This window comes from Aotus nancymaae, unplaced genomic scaffold (assembly GCF_030222135.1).
Source record: "Aotus nancymaae isolate 86718 unplaced genomic scaffold, 86718_ANA_hifiasm-v0.15.2.pri h1tg000008l, whole genome shotgun sequence".
Classification (NCBI taxonomy): Eukaryota; Metazoa; Chordata; class Mammalia; order Primates; family Aotidae; genus Aotus; species Aotus nancymaae.
In genome coordinates this window covers 32,412,626-32,429,900 of record NW_026988419.1, presented here as the reverse complement: position 1 = coordinate 32,429,900, position 17,275 = coordinate 32,412,626, and the positions used below count along the sequence as shown (strand labels likewise).

At 43.4% G+C, this 17,275-nt stretch overlaps 1 protein-coding gene across 1 annotated transcript in view; it reads left to right on the top strand.

Annotated features, from left to right (window-relative positions):
• Positions 1–16,790: 16,790 nt before the first annotated feature.
• The window catches only part of CFLAR (CASP8 and FADD like apoptosis regulator), a 42,163-nt gene continuing 41,678 nt past the window's right edge, over positions 16,791–17,275 (top strand). The window contains exon 1 of the mRNA XM_021667437.2: positions 16,791–17,067. The gene's annotated coding sequence lies outside the window, so the exon portion shown is untranslated. The remainder of the gene's footprint in view (positions 17,068–17,275) is intronic.

The following is a 17,275-nucleotide window of genomic DNA, read 5'->3' as shown; positions in this document are numbered from 1 at the left end:
GCATTTTGGGAGGCCGAGGCAAGCAGATCACTTGAGGCCAGAAGTTCAAGACCAGCCTGACCAACATGGTGAAACCTTGTCTCTTTTAGTAATACAAAAATTATGCTGAAATTGAATGCCAGAAAAGAAGGAAAAAAGGGAAAAAAATGTAATACAAAAATTAGGGCCAGGAGCGGTGGCTCACACCTGTAATCCCAACACTTTGGGAGGCTGAAGTGGGAAGATCACGAGGTCAGGAGATGGAGACCATCCTGGATAACATGGTGAAACCCCGTCTCTACTAAAAACACAAAAAATTAGCTGGGCATGGTGGTGCACGCCTGTAGTCCCAGCTACTTGGGAGGCTGAGGTAGAAGAATGGCTTGAACCCGGGAGGTGGAGGTTGCAGTGAGCTGAGATCATGCCACTGCACACCAGCCTGGGCGACTGAGGGAGACTCATCTCAGAAAAAAAAAAAATTAGCTGGGCAAGGAAGTGCACACCCATAGTCCCAGCTACTCAGGAGGCTGAGGCATGAGAATTGCTTGAACCAGGGAAACAGAGGTTGTAGTCAGCTGAGATCGCACCACTGCATTTCAGCCTGGGTAACAGAGAGAGACTTTGTCTCAAAAAACAAAACAAAAGAAAACCTGGAAACCAGAAAGGTTTAAAGAATATACATATACCCTTTACCTAAAGACACCAACTGTTAACATTTAGCCACATTTACTCTGTCTCTCTCTCTAGACACACACATACACACACTTTGCTGAATCATTGACAGTAATGAGCAGACCCCATGATACTTTACCCCTAGATTCTTCAGTGTGTGTTTTCTATGAACAAGGACATTCTCCTATATGTTCACAATATCACTATCATACCTGCAATAGACTGAATGTTTGTTTCCCCATGAAACTCGTATGTTGAAACCTAATCCCCAGTGTCAGGTATTTGGATATGGGGCCTTTGGGAGGTGAATAGCTTATGAGGGTGGACCCTGTTTGTTATAAGCTATCCAGTCTATGGTATTTTGTCATATCAGCCCAAATGAATTAAGACAATACCCATGAAATTTAACATACCCAATAGTATCTAATATACAGTCTATACCAAAATTCCCATTTATCTATAACTGACGTTTATCCTCTTATCTCTAAAATAACTCTTCTTGGCCCAGCATGGTGGCTCACGCCTGTAATCCCAGCACTTTGGGAGGGCAAGGCGGGTGGATCACCTGAGTTCAGGAATTCCAGACCAGCCTGGCCAACATTATGAAACCCCGTCTCTACTAAAAAATACAAAAAATTAGCCGGGCATGGTGGCAGGTGCCTATAATCCCAGCTGCTCAGGAGGCTGGGGCAGGAGAATCACTTGAACCTGGGAGGCGGAGGTTGCAGTGAACCGAGTATGTGTGACTGCACTCCATCCTGGGCAACAGGAGCGAAACTCCATCTCAACAACAAACAAAAACAAAAAAAACCTCTTCTTCCTTTTATGCCCCACATAGTTATGGGCCCTCCCAAAAGCTAAACCAATGCTCTTACCAAAGAAAAGCATGCTCAGTTCTTCATAGCCTTAACCTACCATCACTATGCATAGCATTCCATTTATTCCTTACACAAGAATGTATTCATTATCTCTATTTTCACATAAGAAAAATTAGGTTCAGACAGATTCATTAACTTGGCTACAGTCACACAGATATTTAGTAAGTCTCAGAGTCAAAATTTGAACTCAGATCTCTGACTTCACAGCCCATGTTCTTTCTGCTATGCCACAATGCCTAGTATATCAAATCTACATTACTTTTCTTTTTTTTTTCCCGGAGATGAAGTCTAGCTCTGTCACCGGGGTGGAGTGTAGGTGCAATCACAGCTCACTGTAGCCTCACCTTCTGAGCTCAGGTGATCTTCCCAGCTCAGCCTCCCAAGTAGCTGGGATGACAGGCGCATGCCACTAGGCCCAGCCAAATCTATGTTACTCTGACTAATGGGGATAGCAAGGCTTTTGTTTTATTTAAATGAGACTTGCATTTATTACTTACATGGTGATTAATAAGCATACAAATTTTAGTGTTTTTCTCTGTTAATTCTTAGTCTACATTCTAGGATCTCTTTGAGGCCACAGCTAGATTTGTTCTTGGAGACACCCTCAGCCCCTAGAATGATGCCTGACGGTAGGTACTAAATGAATGTCTACTGGATAAATGCATGAATTAGACTAAGCACACACAGACTCAAAAGAAATATGCAAAGTATGTTTTCAAACTGATTTTCTAATCCAGCAAGAGCTGTAAACATTCATTGCAAGAAGTTGATCAAACAGGAATTTACTCTGCTGCATTTTTTTTTCTTTTTGAGACAGGGTCTCACTGTGTTGTCCAGGCTGGAAAACAGTGGGGCAATCATGACTCACTGTATCCTCAACCTCCCAGGCTCAGGTGATCCTCCCACCTCAGTCTCCCAACTAGCTGGAACCATAGGCTCGAGCCACCACATCTGGCTAATTTTTGTATTTTTTGAAGAGATAGAGTCTTGCCATTTTTCCCAGGCTATTCTGCTGCATTTTTAACATTTTCAACAATAATTGCTTCATTCAGACCATCATGTCCTTTACTCAATCTTGCCATCACACTTTTGCTCAACTTTCAGACCCAGCATTAATCTCAAATCCTCCTTCTGCAATTCCAGCTTGAAGTCTTCCTTTTGTTCTCATCTTTAACCTATCAGCAACATTTTTGTTATACATTTTACATTGCTCTTATTGCAGAATTTATCATTATTATGCATAAATAATAATCAAAGGCAATCTTTTCCCAGTTATTTGGTATTATCATTTAAATGAATCTTCCAGATAGCTCAACTCTATAAGAGTTAAACCTTTTAAAACATGTGAATCATCTTTCACAAAAAGCCTTCTAAAATGCGTTAAATATTTTTCTCCCTCTTAAAACAGCATGCACAGAACATTCTTTAACATTTTTCTGACTCTAGTTCTGACTGAAAGCATCTGTTATTGCACTGATGCAATAACAGTATAGCCATGACAGAAAGATGGGATGATGCCATGACAGAAAGATGGGATGATGCCATGACAGAAAATGATTTTTCTGTCACTTTCATCAAATATTATTTTGCTTCATTCATGACCAGCTGCCACTTCTTATTCCTGATGCAGCTCCAGAAGCTCCTTTCTAATTCTCAGCTCCTTATAATTAGGAAACCAGCCAAATGAACTTGTTAACATTTATGATAAAGATAACTAGACCCCAAGGATCTTACAAATAAACTGAGTTAATTTAGTGACACCTTTTTTGTACACTCAAATGCCTCTTTTTCTTAATAATTCCTAGTTCCTGGCTAGGTTGTTGGCTAAAAATTATTTCCTGATAAACAAGGCATTACCTTATATGTGTTATCAATAAAATTATATGTATAAACACATGGAAATGCGTGCATACTACTGCATTATTCAATAAGAGTTTTACAGCTGTGGCTGGATGTGGTGGCCCACGCCTGTAATCCCAGCACTTTGGGAGACTGAGGCGGGCGGATCACAAGGTCAGGAGTTTGCGACCAGCCTGACCAACATGATGAAACCCCATCTGTACTGAAAATACAAAAATTAGCCGGGTGTGGTGACACGCGCCTGTAATCCCAGCTACTTTGGAGGCTGAGGCAGGAGAATTGCTTGAACCCGGGAGGCGGAGGTTGCAGTGAGCCGAGATTGTGCCACAGCAGCCTGGTGACAGTGCAGACTCTGTCTCAGAAAAAAAAAAAAAAAAAAAAAAAAGAAAAGAAACCCTGTCTCTATTAAAAACACAAAAAAATTAGCCAGGCGTGGTGGGACACACCTGTAATCCTAGCTACTCAGGGGCTGAGCAGGAGAATCACTTGAACCTGGGAGATGGAGGTTGTGGTGAGCTGAGTTCATGCCATTGGACTCCAGCCTGGGCAACAAGAGCAAAACTCTGTCTCAAAAAAAAAAAAAAAAGATTTTTACAGCTGCATGTCCGCTTTAGGAATTCCTTGAGGACAAAGACTCTATTTCTTTCTTTCTTTTTTTTTTAAATTTATTTATTATACTTTAAGTTCTGGGATACATGTGCAGATTGTGCAGGTTTGTTACATAGGTATGCATGTGCCATGGTGGTGGTTTGCTGCATCCATCTCCCTGTCATCTACATTAGGTATTTCTCCTAATGCTATCCTTCCCCAATACCCCTGGCCCCAGCTATTCCTTCCCTAGCCCCTATGCCCCAGGCCTCAGTGTGTGACATTTCCCTCCCTGTGTCCCTGTGTTCTCATTGTTCAACACCCACTTATGAGTGAGAACATGCAGTGTTTGGTCCTCTTTCTTTCTTTGTTTCTTTCTTTCTTTTTTTTTGAGCCTGTCTCTCAGGCTAGAGTGCAGTGGCATGCAATCTCGGCTCAGTGCAACCTCCACCTCCTGTGTTCAAGTGATTCTCCTGCCTCAGCCTCTGGAGTAGCTGGGAATACAGGCATGCACCACCATGCCCGGCTAATTCTTGTAGTTTTAGTAGATGGTTTGACCATGTTGGCCAGGCTGGTCTCAAATTCCTGACCTGAAGTGATCCGCCCACCTTGGCCTCCCAAAGTGCTGGGATTATAGGCATAAGCCATCACGCCTGCCCTCTATTTCTTTATATAGTACTTGGCACATAGTAGGAGCTCAAAAATGTTTGCCTATGAATGGATATCACAGCCTAGGCTTCTGGTGCAACAGAAATTATTTTGAAAATGTATTCGCTAGATTAGTCAACAAAGAAGACCCTTTCTCTACAAAAATTAAAAATATTAGCCAAACATGGTTAAACATCCCTGTAGTCCCAGGTACTCAGAAGACGAAGGCAGGAGGATTCCTTGAGGCCAGAAGTCTGAGGCTGCAGTGAGTTATGATCATGCCACTGTACTCCAGCTTGGATGACACAGTGAGACTTCATCTCTGAAAAATAAAAAATGATTTGCTCACTTGCACTTAACCATGGGGGAAAGTTTTGGGAAAAGGTGAAATGGAAGTTGCTAATATAACTTCTAAGCTCCAAGTGTAGGACCTTTGCTTTTTCCTTCCACTATATTCCCAGAGGCTAGATCAATGCCTGGTACATAGTATTCAATTTATTTACCACCTACTATATGCCAGGTATATTATTCAGAGACAGGGTCTCACTCTGTTACCCAGGCTGGAGTACAATAGTGTGATCATAGCCACTGTGGCCTTGAACTCCTGGGCTCAAGCAATATGCTCACCTTGGCCTCCTGAGCAGCTGGGACTGACTACAAGTGCACACTACCACAATGAGCTGATTTTTTTTTTTTTTTTTTGAGATGGAGTTTCACTCTTGTTACCCAGGCTGGAGTGCAATGGCGCGATCTCGGCTCACTGCAACCTCCGCCTCCTGGGTTCAGGCAATTCTCCTGCCTTAGCCTCCTGCGTAGCTGGGATTACAGGCACGTGCCACTATGCCCAGCTAATTTTTTGTATTTTTAGTAGAGACGGGGTTTCACCATGTTGACCAGGATGGTCTCAATCTCTTGACCTCGTGATCCACCCGCCTCGGCCTCCCAAAGTGCTGGGATTACAGGCGTGAGCCACCGCGCTCGGCCCCGAGCTGATTTTTAAAAATGATTTTTGTGGAGACAGAGTCTCATTATGTTGCCCAGACTGGTCTCGAACTCTTGGCCTCAAGTGTTGCTCGCACCTCAGCCTCCCAAAGTGCTGGGATTACAGACGTGAGCCACTTTGCCTGGCCATGCCAGGCGTATTCTAAAGATTAATTTGTATAATAATTCTATGAGGTTGAGACTATTATTGTCATTCCCTTTTTACAGATGAGAAAATTGAGGCACAAAGAGGAAACTTACCCAAAAGGTTACATTGCTAGTGAGAGGCAGAGCTGGAATGCAAACCCAGAACTAGTTCCAGAGGCAGCACTATTAACCCTTATGAAATAGTGCCAGATACATTTCTGGAAATGACTTAGTTAACTACTAATTTATGCACCTTGCTTTGCTTGTGAAGTCTGTTGCTACAAATCTACAGTTGACTACTTCTATGGAAACCCAGCTATCTTAATCTGTTTTGTGTTGCTATAAATGAATACCTGAGACTTGGTAGTTTATAAAGAGAAGAGGTTATTTAGCTCACCGTTCTCCTGGCTGTACAAGAAGCATGCCAGTGGCATCTGCTTGACTTCTGGTGAAAGCTTCAGGTTGCTTCCACCCATGGTGGAAGGCAAAAGTCTTCTCTCATGGTGAGAGAAGAAGAAACAGAGAAAAAAGAGAAAGTGCCAGGCTCTGTTTAACAACCAACTCTTGTGGGAATTAATAGAAGAACTCCCTCATCCCTAAGGAAAGGCATTAATCTCTTCATAAGAGATCCGCCCCCAAGACCCAAATACCTCCCATTTGGCCTACCTCCAGCATTGGGGATCAAATTTCAACATGAGGTTTAGAGGGGCAAATATCCAAACCATAGCACCAGCATATTAGAATTATGTGTTTATTTATTCTTCTTAAGAATGCATTCTTTTTTTTTTTAAAGATTGGGTTTCACCATATTGGTCAGGCTGGTCTTGAACTCCTGACCTCAGGTGATCCACCTACCTCAGCCTCCCAAAGTGCTGGGATTACAGGCGTGAGCCACCACGCCTGGCGAATATATTCTTTTTAAAATATATATATATATTTGAGACAGTGTTTCACTCTGTCATCCAAGCTGAAGTGCAGTATTATGCTCATGGGTTACTGCAACCTCAACCTCCCTGGCTCAAGTGATCCTCCCACTTCAGCCTCTTGAGTAGCTGGGACCACATGTGTGCATCACTACACCTGGCTAATTTTTAAATTTTTTGTAGAGACAGGATCTCCCTAGATTGCCCCGGCTGGTCTTGAACACCTGGGTTCATGTTCCTTCTGCCTTAGCTTCCCAAAGTGCTAGGATTATAGGCATGAGCCACCATACCTAGGCATGAATATATTCTCCCAGAATGTCAGAGGAGTTGAAGGAGGATGTGTGACTAAGAGAGTAGATATAAAGTCTTTGCTGTGGTTATTAATTCTCCACTTTCCAAGTCACCCACTGTGATGTAAGGAAAAGCATCAAATAAGTTCTTGGGATTCTGTCTTAGTTCTGCCACTAGCTAGTTGTGAGATTTCTCAATTTATTAACTCATTTTAAGCCTCAGATTCTTCATCTGAAAATTGGGTTGTGGTTGAGGGAATGAGAAAATGTTTGGATTAGATCAGTTGTGCTGAATCTTAACTGTACATTAAAATCATAAAGGGAGCTTTAAAAACTACCAATCCCTGAGTCTCATTCTCAGAGATTTTGATTTAATTAGTCTGGAATGATATCTGGCCATTGCGGTTTTTAAAGCTCCTTGGGGACAGGCTAATATGCAGCCAAGGTTTACAACCACAGAATTTGATGAAAACGTGAACATTTGCTGCTACTTTGTTAAGTGTGGAAAAAGAAAGTCAGAGAAGCTTAAGCAATACTCCCCTCGGACCCAGGCAACTGGGGGGTCCTGTTGTAGGCCCTGATTTAGAAGGACCTCGCTCCAGCTCTTCTTGGGCTGTGCCTTTCCCTCAGGTGGGGAGAATGATCAGAAGTGGGAGGAAGCTGCAAGGTCAAGAGGACATGCCCACACAGAGACCTTCTGTTTTGAAACACTCTTTGGGGCCAGATCCAGTGGCTCATGCCTTCATGCCTATAATCCCAGCACTTTGGGAGGCTGAGGCGGGCAGATCACTTCAGGCCAGGAGTTCGAGACCATCCTGGCCAACATAGTGAAACCCTGTCTTTACTAAAAATACAAAAATTAGCCAGATGTGGTGGTGTTTGTCTATAATCCCAGTTACTCGGGAGGCTGAGGCAACAGAATCTCTTGAGCCTGGAAGGTGGAGGTTATAGTGAGCCAGGATTGCACCACTGCACTCCTGCCTGGGCAATAGAGCAAGACTCTGTCTCAAAAAAAACAAAAACAGAAAACCCTCTTTGGGTACCCAAGACCTGAAGGTCTCTACTCAAAGAGCCCTGAGCCTCCCACCAGGGCCTAATTGGCCTCTTACCCAAGTCCATACTCCAGGGACAAACTGTACTGCAAGTATGCACATCCCTAAGCATAAGGGGTGGCTGATTGTAAGGGGATGTAAATGGAAAGTGGACAGCAGGTGGAAGTGTTAACATAGGTATATACAGTCATTATTTGAGGGCTGCTGAAGCCAAAGGATAGGGATGGCACAGGGGGTAGGGGGTTAAATGCTTGCCCCTACTGGTTTGCCAAGTGGGATGACAATATGGGCTTCCAATGTCGGCCAGAAAAAGCCTTCAGGGAATGACACATGCATATGCTGGGTCAGAAGTCATACTGGTGTGTGTTCAAGTGGTAAGAGTCAGTGGACATGCAAGGTGGGCCTGGGGAAATCCACTATGATAGTTTCACTGACAATCAGAAATGGCTTTCACTTGGGATAGGGTGGGTTGGAGATGGTGATAGAAGTGCTAAGCTAGGTGTTCTCAAATAGTAGTTTCCAAATTAAGGACAGGTGCTGATCTGTAATAAAATTTTCTTGATGTACCAAAAAAATAAGAATGGCCAGGAGCAGTGGCTCATGCCTGTAATCCCAGTGCTTTGAAAGACCTAGGCAGGAGTCAGATCCAAGATGGCCGATTAGGAGCAGCTCAGGATTGCAGCTACCAGCGAAAGCGCGGAGGGTGAGTGGACACCACATTTCCAGACGGATTTTTATTGCCCACAGATCAGGAGATTCCCAGATGGAGGAGCCCCACAGATCACCAGTGTGGCTGTTTTAGCTGGCGCCCTGGCGTGGCGGTTCTCTGTACAAAATACATGGGTCTGGGCACCATTTTAGCTGGCGATTGGAGCTCCTGGGAGACAGAGTCACCCATTTATCTGATTAAAAAGGGGACTGAAACAGGGAGCCAGGCCAGGAGATTCCCAGGCATAAAAGTGCCACGAATCTCAGCGCGGCTGTTTCAGCCAGTGCAGTGGGTTGCCGCAGGGGAAATCACACAGATCCCGGTGCCTTTTCAACAGGCGACTGGAACACCTGGGAGACAGTCGACCATTCAACTAAAAACAGGAAAAAAAAAAAAAAGGGGGCTCTGAGGCAGGGAGCCAGGTGATCAGGTTCAGCTGGTCCCACCCCCACAAAAAGCAAGCAATCGGAAATACTCTGGATTGAGAGTTTCACAGCAAGCACAGAAGAACCCGGGACAGTCCAGCTCTGTGGGGGAGGGGTGTCCACCATTACCGAGGCAGTCCACCACTGCGGAGGTAGTCTGCCGTTGCCGAGGCGGCCCACCATTACAGAGAGAGTCTGCCATTATAGAGGTGGGCCGCCATTGACAAGGCAGTTCTGACTATACCCATATAAACAGGACTGCAGGAAAGTTCAAACGGCAGCTGGGAGGAGCCCACAGCAGTTCAGTAAAGCCTCTTCAGGCAGACAGTGACTAGGCTGCCTCCTTGCTGAGAAGGGCAGCCCTGAAAAAAGCCAGCAGCACAACAGAAACTCATAAATAAAGCCCTAATTCCTGAGGACAAAGCACCTGTGGGGAAAAAAAAGGGGGGGTTTATGAGTTCTGCTGCAGCAGACTTAAACGTACCTGCCCAGCAGCCCTGAATGAACAACAGAGCTCACAGCTCAGCACTTGAGCTCCTATAAAGGACAGACTGTCTCCTCAAGCAGCTCCCTGACCCCTGTATATTCAAAGAGTCACCTCATAAAGGAGAGCTCAGACTGACATCTGGTGGGTATCCTTCTGGGACAAAGATAGCAGAAGAAGAAACTGGCAGCAACCTTTACTGTTCTGCAGCTGCTGCAGGTGATCCCCAGGCAAGCAGGGCCTGGAGTGGACTTCAGCAGTCCTACAGCAGAGGGGCCAGACCGTTAGAAGGAAAACTAAGAAACAGAAAGAAATAACTTCATCATCAACAAACGGGACGTCCACTCAGACACTTGATCTGAAAGTCAACAACTACAAAGACGACAGGTGGATAAATCCACAGAGATGGGAAAAAACCAGCACAAAAAGGATGAAAACACCCAAAACCAGAATGCCTCTCCTCCTACAAGGGATCACAACTCCTCACCAGCAAGGGAACAAGGCTGGATGGAGAATGAGTGTGATGAATTGACAGAATCAGGCTTCAGAAGGTGGGTAATAAGAAACTTCTGTGAGCTAAAAGAACATGTTCTAACCCAATGCAAAGAAACTAAGAACCTTGAAAAAAGATGTGACGAAATGCTAATGAGAATAAACAACTTAGAGAGGAATATAAGTGAATTGATGGAGCTGAAAACACAACACGAGAACTTTGCAAAGCATGCACAAGTTTCAACAGCCGAATTGACCAAGCAGAAGAAAGGATATCAGAGGTCGAAGATCAACTCAATGAAATAAAACAAGAAGGCAAGATTAGAGAAAACAGGGTAAAAAGGAATGAACAAAGTCAACAAGAAATATGGGACTATGTGAAAAGACCAAATCTACGTTTGATAGGTGTACCTGAATGTAACAGAGAGAATGAATCTAAGCTGGAAAATACTCTTCAGGATATTATCCAGGAAAACTTCCCCAACCTAGCAAAGCAGGCCAATACTCAAGTCCAGGAAACACAGAGAACACCACAAAGATATTCCTCAAGAAGAGTAACCCCAAGGCACATAATCATCAGATTCACCAGGGTTGAAATGAAGGAGAAAATGCTAAGGGCAGCCAGAGAGAAACATCGGGTTACCCACAAAGGGAAGCCCATCAGACTCACAGAAGATCTCTCAGCAGAAACCCTACAAGCCACAAGAGAGTGGGGGCCAATATTCAACATCCTTAAAGAAAAGAACTTTCAACCCAGAATTTCATATCCAGCCAAACTAAGCTTCATAAGTGAAGGAAAAATAAAATCCTTTGCCAACAAGCAAGTACTCAGAGATTTCATCACCACCAGGCCTGCTTTACAAGAGCTCCTGAAAGAGGCACTAAACATAGAAAGGAACAACCAGTACCAGTCACTCCAAAAACATACGAAATGGTAAAGAGCATCAATACAATGAAGAAACTGCATCAACTAATGGGCAAAACAGCGAGCTAGCATCAAAATGGCAGGAGCAAATTCACACATAACAATATTAACCCTAAATGTAAATGGGCTAAATGCCCCAATCAAAAGACACAGATTGGCAAGTTGGATAAAAAGCCTAAACCCATCAGTGTGCTGTATCCAGGAAACCCATCTCACATGCAAGGATACACAAAGGCTCAAAATAAAGGGATGGAGGAAGATTTACCAAGCAAATGGAGAGCAAAAAAAAAGCAGGAGTTGCAATTCTCGTCTCTGATAAAATAGACTTTAAACCAACAAAGATCAAAAGAGACAAAGAAGGACATTACACAATGGTAAAAGGATCAATGCAACAAGAAGAGCTAACGATCCTAAATATATATGCACCCAATACAGGAGCACCCAGATACATAAGGCAAGTTCTAATTGACTTACAAAGAGACCTAGACTCCCACACAATAATAGTGGGAGACTTTAACACCCCATTGTCAATATTAGACAAATCAACCAGACAGAAAATTAACAAGGATATCCAGGACTTGAACTCAGACCTGGACCAAGCAAACCTAATAGACATTTACAGAACTCTCCACCCCATATCCACAGAATATACATTCTTCCCAGCACCACATCGCACCTACTCTAAAATTGACCACATAATTGGAAGTAAATCACTCCTCGGCAAATGCAAAAGAACGGAAATCATAACAAACAGTGTCTCAGACCACAGTGCAATCAAGTTAGAACTCAGAATTCAGAAACTAACTCAGAACCGCACAGCTTCATGGAAACTGAAAACTGGCTCTTGAATGTTGACTGGATAAACAATGAAATGAAGGCAGAAATAAAGATGTTCTTAGAAACCCACAAGAACGAAGACACAACATACCAGAATCTCTGGGACACATTTAAAGCCGTCTCTAGAGGAAAATATATAGCAATAAATGCCCACATGAGAAGCAAGGAGAGATCTAAAATCGACACCCTATCATCAAAATTGAAAGAGCTAGAGGAGCAAGATTAAAAAAACTCAAAACCTAGCAGAAGACAAGAAATAACTAAGATCAGAGCAGAACTGAAGGAGATAGAGACACAAAAACCCTTCAAAAAATAAATAAATCCAGGAGCTGGTTTTTCGAAAAGATCAACAAAACGGACGGACCACTAGGCAGATTAATAAAAAAGAAAAGAGAGTATTCTCTTTTCTTTTATATAATTATATAAAATAATCAAATAGATGCAATAAAAAAGGATAAAGGGGATATCACCACAGATTTCACAGAAATTCAAACCATCAGAGATTATTACAAACAACTCTATGTATATTAACTAGTAAACCTGGAAGAAGTGGATAAATTCCTGGACACTTGCATCCTCCCAAGCCTAAACCAGGAAGAAGTAAAAAATCTGAATAGACCATTAACAAGGTCTGAAGTTGAGGCAGCAATTAAGAGCCTACCACCCAAGAAAAGCCCAGGTCCAGATGGGTTCACAGCCAAATTCTACCAGATGTACAAAGAGGAGCTGGTACCATTCCTTCTGAAACTATTCCTAACAATCCAAAAAGAGGGAATCCTTCCCAAATCATTTTATGAGACTAGCATCATCCTGATACCAAAACCCAGCAGAGACTCAGCAACAAAAGAAAGCATCAGGCCAATATCCATGATGAACATAGATGCAAAAATCTTCAATAAAATACTGGCAAACTGACTGCAACAGCACATCAAAAAAGCTTATCCACCATGATCAAGTAGGCTTCATCCCGGGGATGCAAGGATGGTTCAACATATGCAAATCTATAAATGTAATTTACTACATAAACAGAACCAAAGACAAAAACCACATGATTATCTCAATTGATGCAGAGAAGCCTTTGACAAAATTCAACAGCCCTTTATGCTAAAAACACCTGATAAACTAGGTATTGACGGAACATATCTCAAAATAATAAAAGCTATTATGACAAACCAACAGCCAATATCATACTGAATGGGCAAATACTGGAAACATTCCCTTTGAAATCTGGCACTAGACAAGGATGCTCTCTCTCACCACTCCTATTCAATATAGTACTTGAAGTTCTAGCCAGAGCAATCAGGCAAGAAAAAGAAATAAAGGATATTGAAATAGGAAAGGAGGAAGTCAAATTGTCTCTATTTCCAGATGACATGATTGTACATCTAGAAGACCCCATCGTCTCAGCCCAAAATCTCCTGAAACTGATAAACAACTTCAGGAAAGTCTCAGGATACAAAATCAATGTGCAAAAATCACAAGCATTCCTATACACCAATAACAGACTTAAAGAGAGCCAAATCAAGAACGAACTGCCATTCACAATTGCTACAAAGAGAATAAAATACCTAGGAATACAACTAACAGAGAATGTAAAGGATCTCTTCAAGAACTACAAACCACTGCTCAGCGAAATAAGAGAGGACACAAACAGATGGAGAAACATTCCATGTTCATGGTTAGGAAGAATCAATATCATGAAAATGGCCATGCTGCCCAAAGTAATTTACAGATTCAATGCAATCCCCATCAAGCTACCAATAACCTTCCTCACAGAACTAGAAAAAACCACCTGAAACTTCATATGGGACCAAAAGAGAGCCCACATAGCCAAGTCAATTCTAAGCAAAAAGAACAAAGCAGGAGGCATCACACTACTGGACTTCAAACTAAACTACAAGGCTACAGTAATCAAAACAGCATGGTGCTGGTACCAAAACAGAGATATAGACCCATGGAACAAAACAGAGGCCTCAGAGGCAACACAGCACATCTACAACCATACGATCTTTGACAAACCTGACAAAAACAAGCAATGGAGAAAGGATTCCCTATTTAATAAATGGTGTTGGGAAAACTGGCTAGCCATGTGCAGAAAGCAGAAACTGGACCCCTTCCTGACACCTTACACTAAAATTAACTCCAGATGGATTAAAGACTTAAATATAAGACCTAACACCATAAAAACCCTAGAAGAAAATCTAGGCAAAACCATTCAGGACATAGGCGTAGGCAAGGACTTCGTGACGAAAACACCAAAAGCATTGGCAACAAAAGCCAAAATAGACCAATGGGACCTAATCAAACTCCACAGCTTCTGCACAGCAAAAAAAAAAAAAAAAAAAAAACAATCATTAGAGTGAATCGGCAACCAACAGAATGGGAAAAAATTTTTGCAATCTACCCATCTGACAAAGGGCTGATATCCAGAATCTACAAAGAACTAAAACAGATTTACAGGAAAAAAATAAGCCCATTCAAAAGTGGGCGAAGGATATGAACAGACACTTGACAAAAGAAGACATACATGAGGCCAACAAACATATGAAAAAATGCTCATCATCACTGGTCATTAAAGAAATGCAAATCAAAACTACATTGAGATACCATCTTAGGCCAGTTAGAATGGCAATCATTAAAAAATCTGGAGACAACGGATGCTGGAGAGGATTTGGAGAAATAGGAACACTTTTACACTGTTGTTGGGAGTGTAAGTTAGTTCAACCATTGTGGAAGATAGTGTGGCGATTCCTCAAGGACCTAGAAATAGAAATTCCATTTGATCCAGGAATCCCATTACTGGGTATATATCCAAAGGATTATAAATCATTCTACTATAAGGATACATGCACACGAATGTTCACTGCAGCCCTGTTTACAATAGCAAAGACCTGGAACCAACCCAAATGCCCATCGATGATAGACTGGACAGGGAAAATGTGGCACATATACACCATGGAATATTATGCAGTCATCAAAAACGATGAATTCGTGTCCGTTGTAGGGACATGTATGAACCTGGAAATCATCCTTCTCAGCAAACTGACTCAAGAACAGAAAATCAAATACCGCATGTCCATGTGTTCTCATTGTTCAACACATGGACACAGGGAGGGGAGCATCACACACTGGGGTCTGTCAGGGGGAAATAGGGAAGGGACAGTGGTGGGTGGGGCGTTGGGGAGAGATAGCATGGTGAGAAATGCCAGATATAGGTGATGGGGAGGAAGGCAGCAAATCACACTGCCATGTGTGTACCTATGCAACAATCTTGCATGTTCTTCACATGTACCCTAAAACCTAAAATGCAAAAAAAAAAAAAAAAAAAAAAAAAGAAAGACCTAGGCAGGAAAATCACTTAAGTTCAAAACCAGCTTGGGCAACATAGCAAGAATTCTCCAACCCATGAACCCCACTTCTACAAAAGTTTTCTTACAGAATTAGCCGGGCGTGGTGGCATGCTAGGACCTGTAGTGCTAGCTCCTCAGGAGGCTGAGGCAGAAGGCTCACTTAAACCCAGGAGGTTGAGGATGCAGTGAGCTGTGATCAGGTTGCTGCATTCTAGCCTGGAATGAGATCCTGTCTCAAAAACAAACAGAAAACCAAACTTGGATAACTGATGAAGAGTTTAGGAATTACATGGAAAAGCCAACAAAACAAGGCAATTATTAACTCCAGAAAAAATTAAAAGTTGTGTAGGAAAGGAAAAGTAATTATAGTTTGGTACATAACTTGGCTGTGACTACCTTTTACGATTATAATAGCATATGTACTGAAGATTAATCAAAATCGGAATATAACTCTCGTGGGGAAAAAAAAAATGTTGGGGGTGAATATGGTGTGAGAGTAATGGAGAAAAAGAGATGTCTCCTCTTGTGTCTCAGCACTCCACCCAAGGTAGAGCCTCTGGATGGATGAAGGAATTTCCCGCCTCTCCACCACACTCCCCCAGGACCTAGCTTCGGCATCAGGTAGTTAGGGTCAAGATGAGAAATGCTGACATGCTGATCTCTTACTGGGAAGAAAGAGGTTCTTGGTTGTAGCAGTCTGGAGTGGAGTCTGTCTTGCTGAACAAAGGGAGAGGTTTGGTTTAAATACCACAGACTCTGGCATTCTGATGCAAGAGTTTTCATAGCTTTTTTAAAAACAGATGTTTCTTCATTTGCTGTTTGCCCTTAGGACCATTTCAGAGGCTTTAAATGGTTAATGGTTATTGTTTTAAATAATTTTCAGTTTCACTAGGGGTGAGTCCTGAACTCTTCCTGCCGTCCTGGGGTTAGTTTCTCTTGGTATTTTATTAATTGCCTTTCCTGTAAGTTTAAAATTATTTCAAGAAAAGTTAAGGCTCTTTAAGAATCACAATAAAGTAGTTATTAGGAATAAATAAAAACGTAGTGGGGCGCAGTGGCTCACGTCTGTAATCCCAGCACTTTGGGAGGCTGGCGTGAGAGAGGATCATTTGAGGCCAGGAGTTGGAGACCAGCCTGGCCAACATGGTGAAACTCCATCTCTACTAAAAAAAAAAAAAAAAAAAATTAGCCGCGCTTGGTGGCCTGCGCCTGTGGTCCCAGCTACTCCGGAGGCTGAAGGGGCGGAATGGCTTGAGCGCGGGAAGTCGAGGCTGCAGTGAGCCGTGATGGCTCCACTGCCCTCTAGCCTGGGCGACAGAGCGAGACCCTGTCTCAAGAAGAAAAACAAGAAAACCACACACACACACGCACCACCAAAAAACAAAACTACAAAGCGCGTTCAAATTTGCTATGACTCCCAGACATCAATCATAAACACTCGCAGCGTTTACACCTAACGCGTGGAATTTGTGTCGACATCCATGGTTACCGAATACACAAGCCACAGCTGGAAACAGCGAGCTGGCGGCTTCACCGACACTCAAAAGGACTCCCGGGAATAGGGGTGGGGACTCGGTCTAACACAGTGAGTGCTGGCTATTGGACTTTTGTCCAGTAACAGCTGAGACAAAGTCCAGGGCTATTCAAGGACCACGGGAGGAGGTGGGGCGTGGAAGGGAAGCGCCACGAACAGCGATCGCCCAGTAACACCACGTCCGCTTCCAGGCTTTCGGTTTTTTTTGCCTCCATCTTGCGTGCGCCTGCCGGGAGTCTGACGGAGCGAAGGCTGAGGTGGCAGCGGCAGGAGAGTCCAGCCGCGACAGGACGGTACGTACCCCGCGCTCGACCACGCGCCGCAGGCGCTGGAGCCGTGCCACACCCCGAGCCCCGACTCCCCGCTCTGCGTCAGCGTTGCAGCAGGCCCTCGGCCGCCGCGCGCCCGCGTCCCACCCCTGGCAGTTCCTCACAGCCCAGCGCTCAAGGAAACCGCAGGTGGTTTCTCGCGGTGGCCAGGAGAATAGGGGGGGGCTTCTGG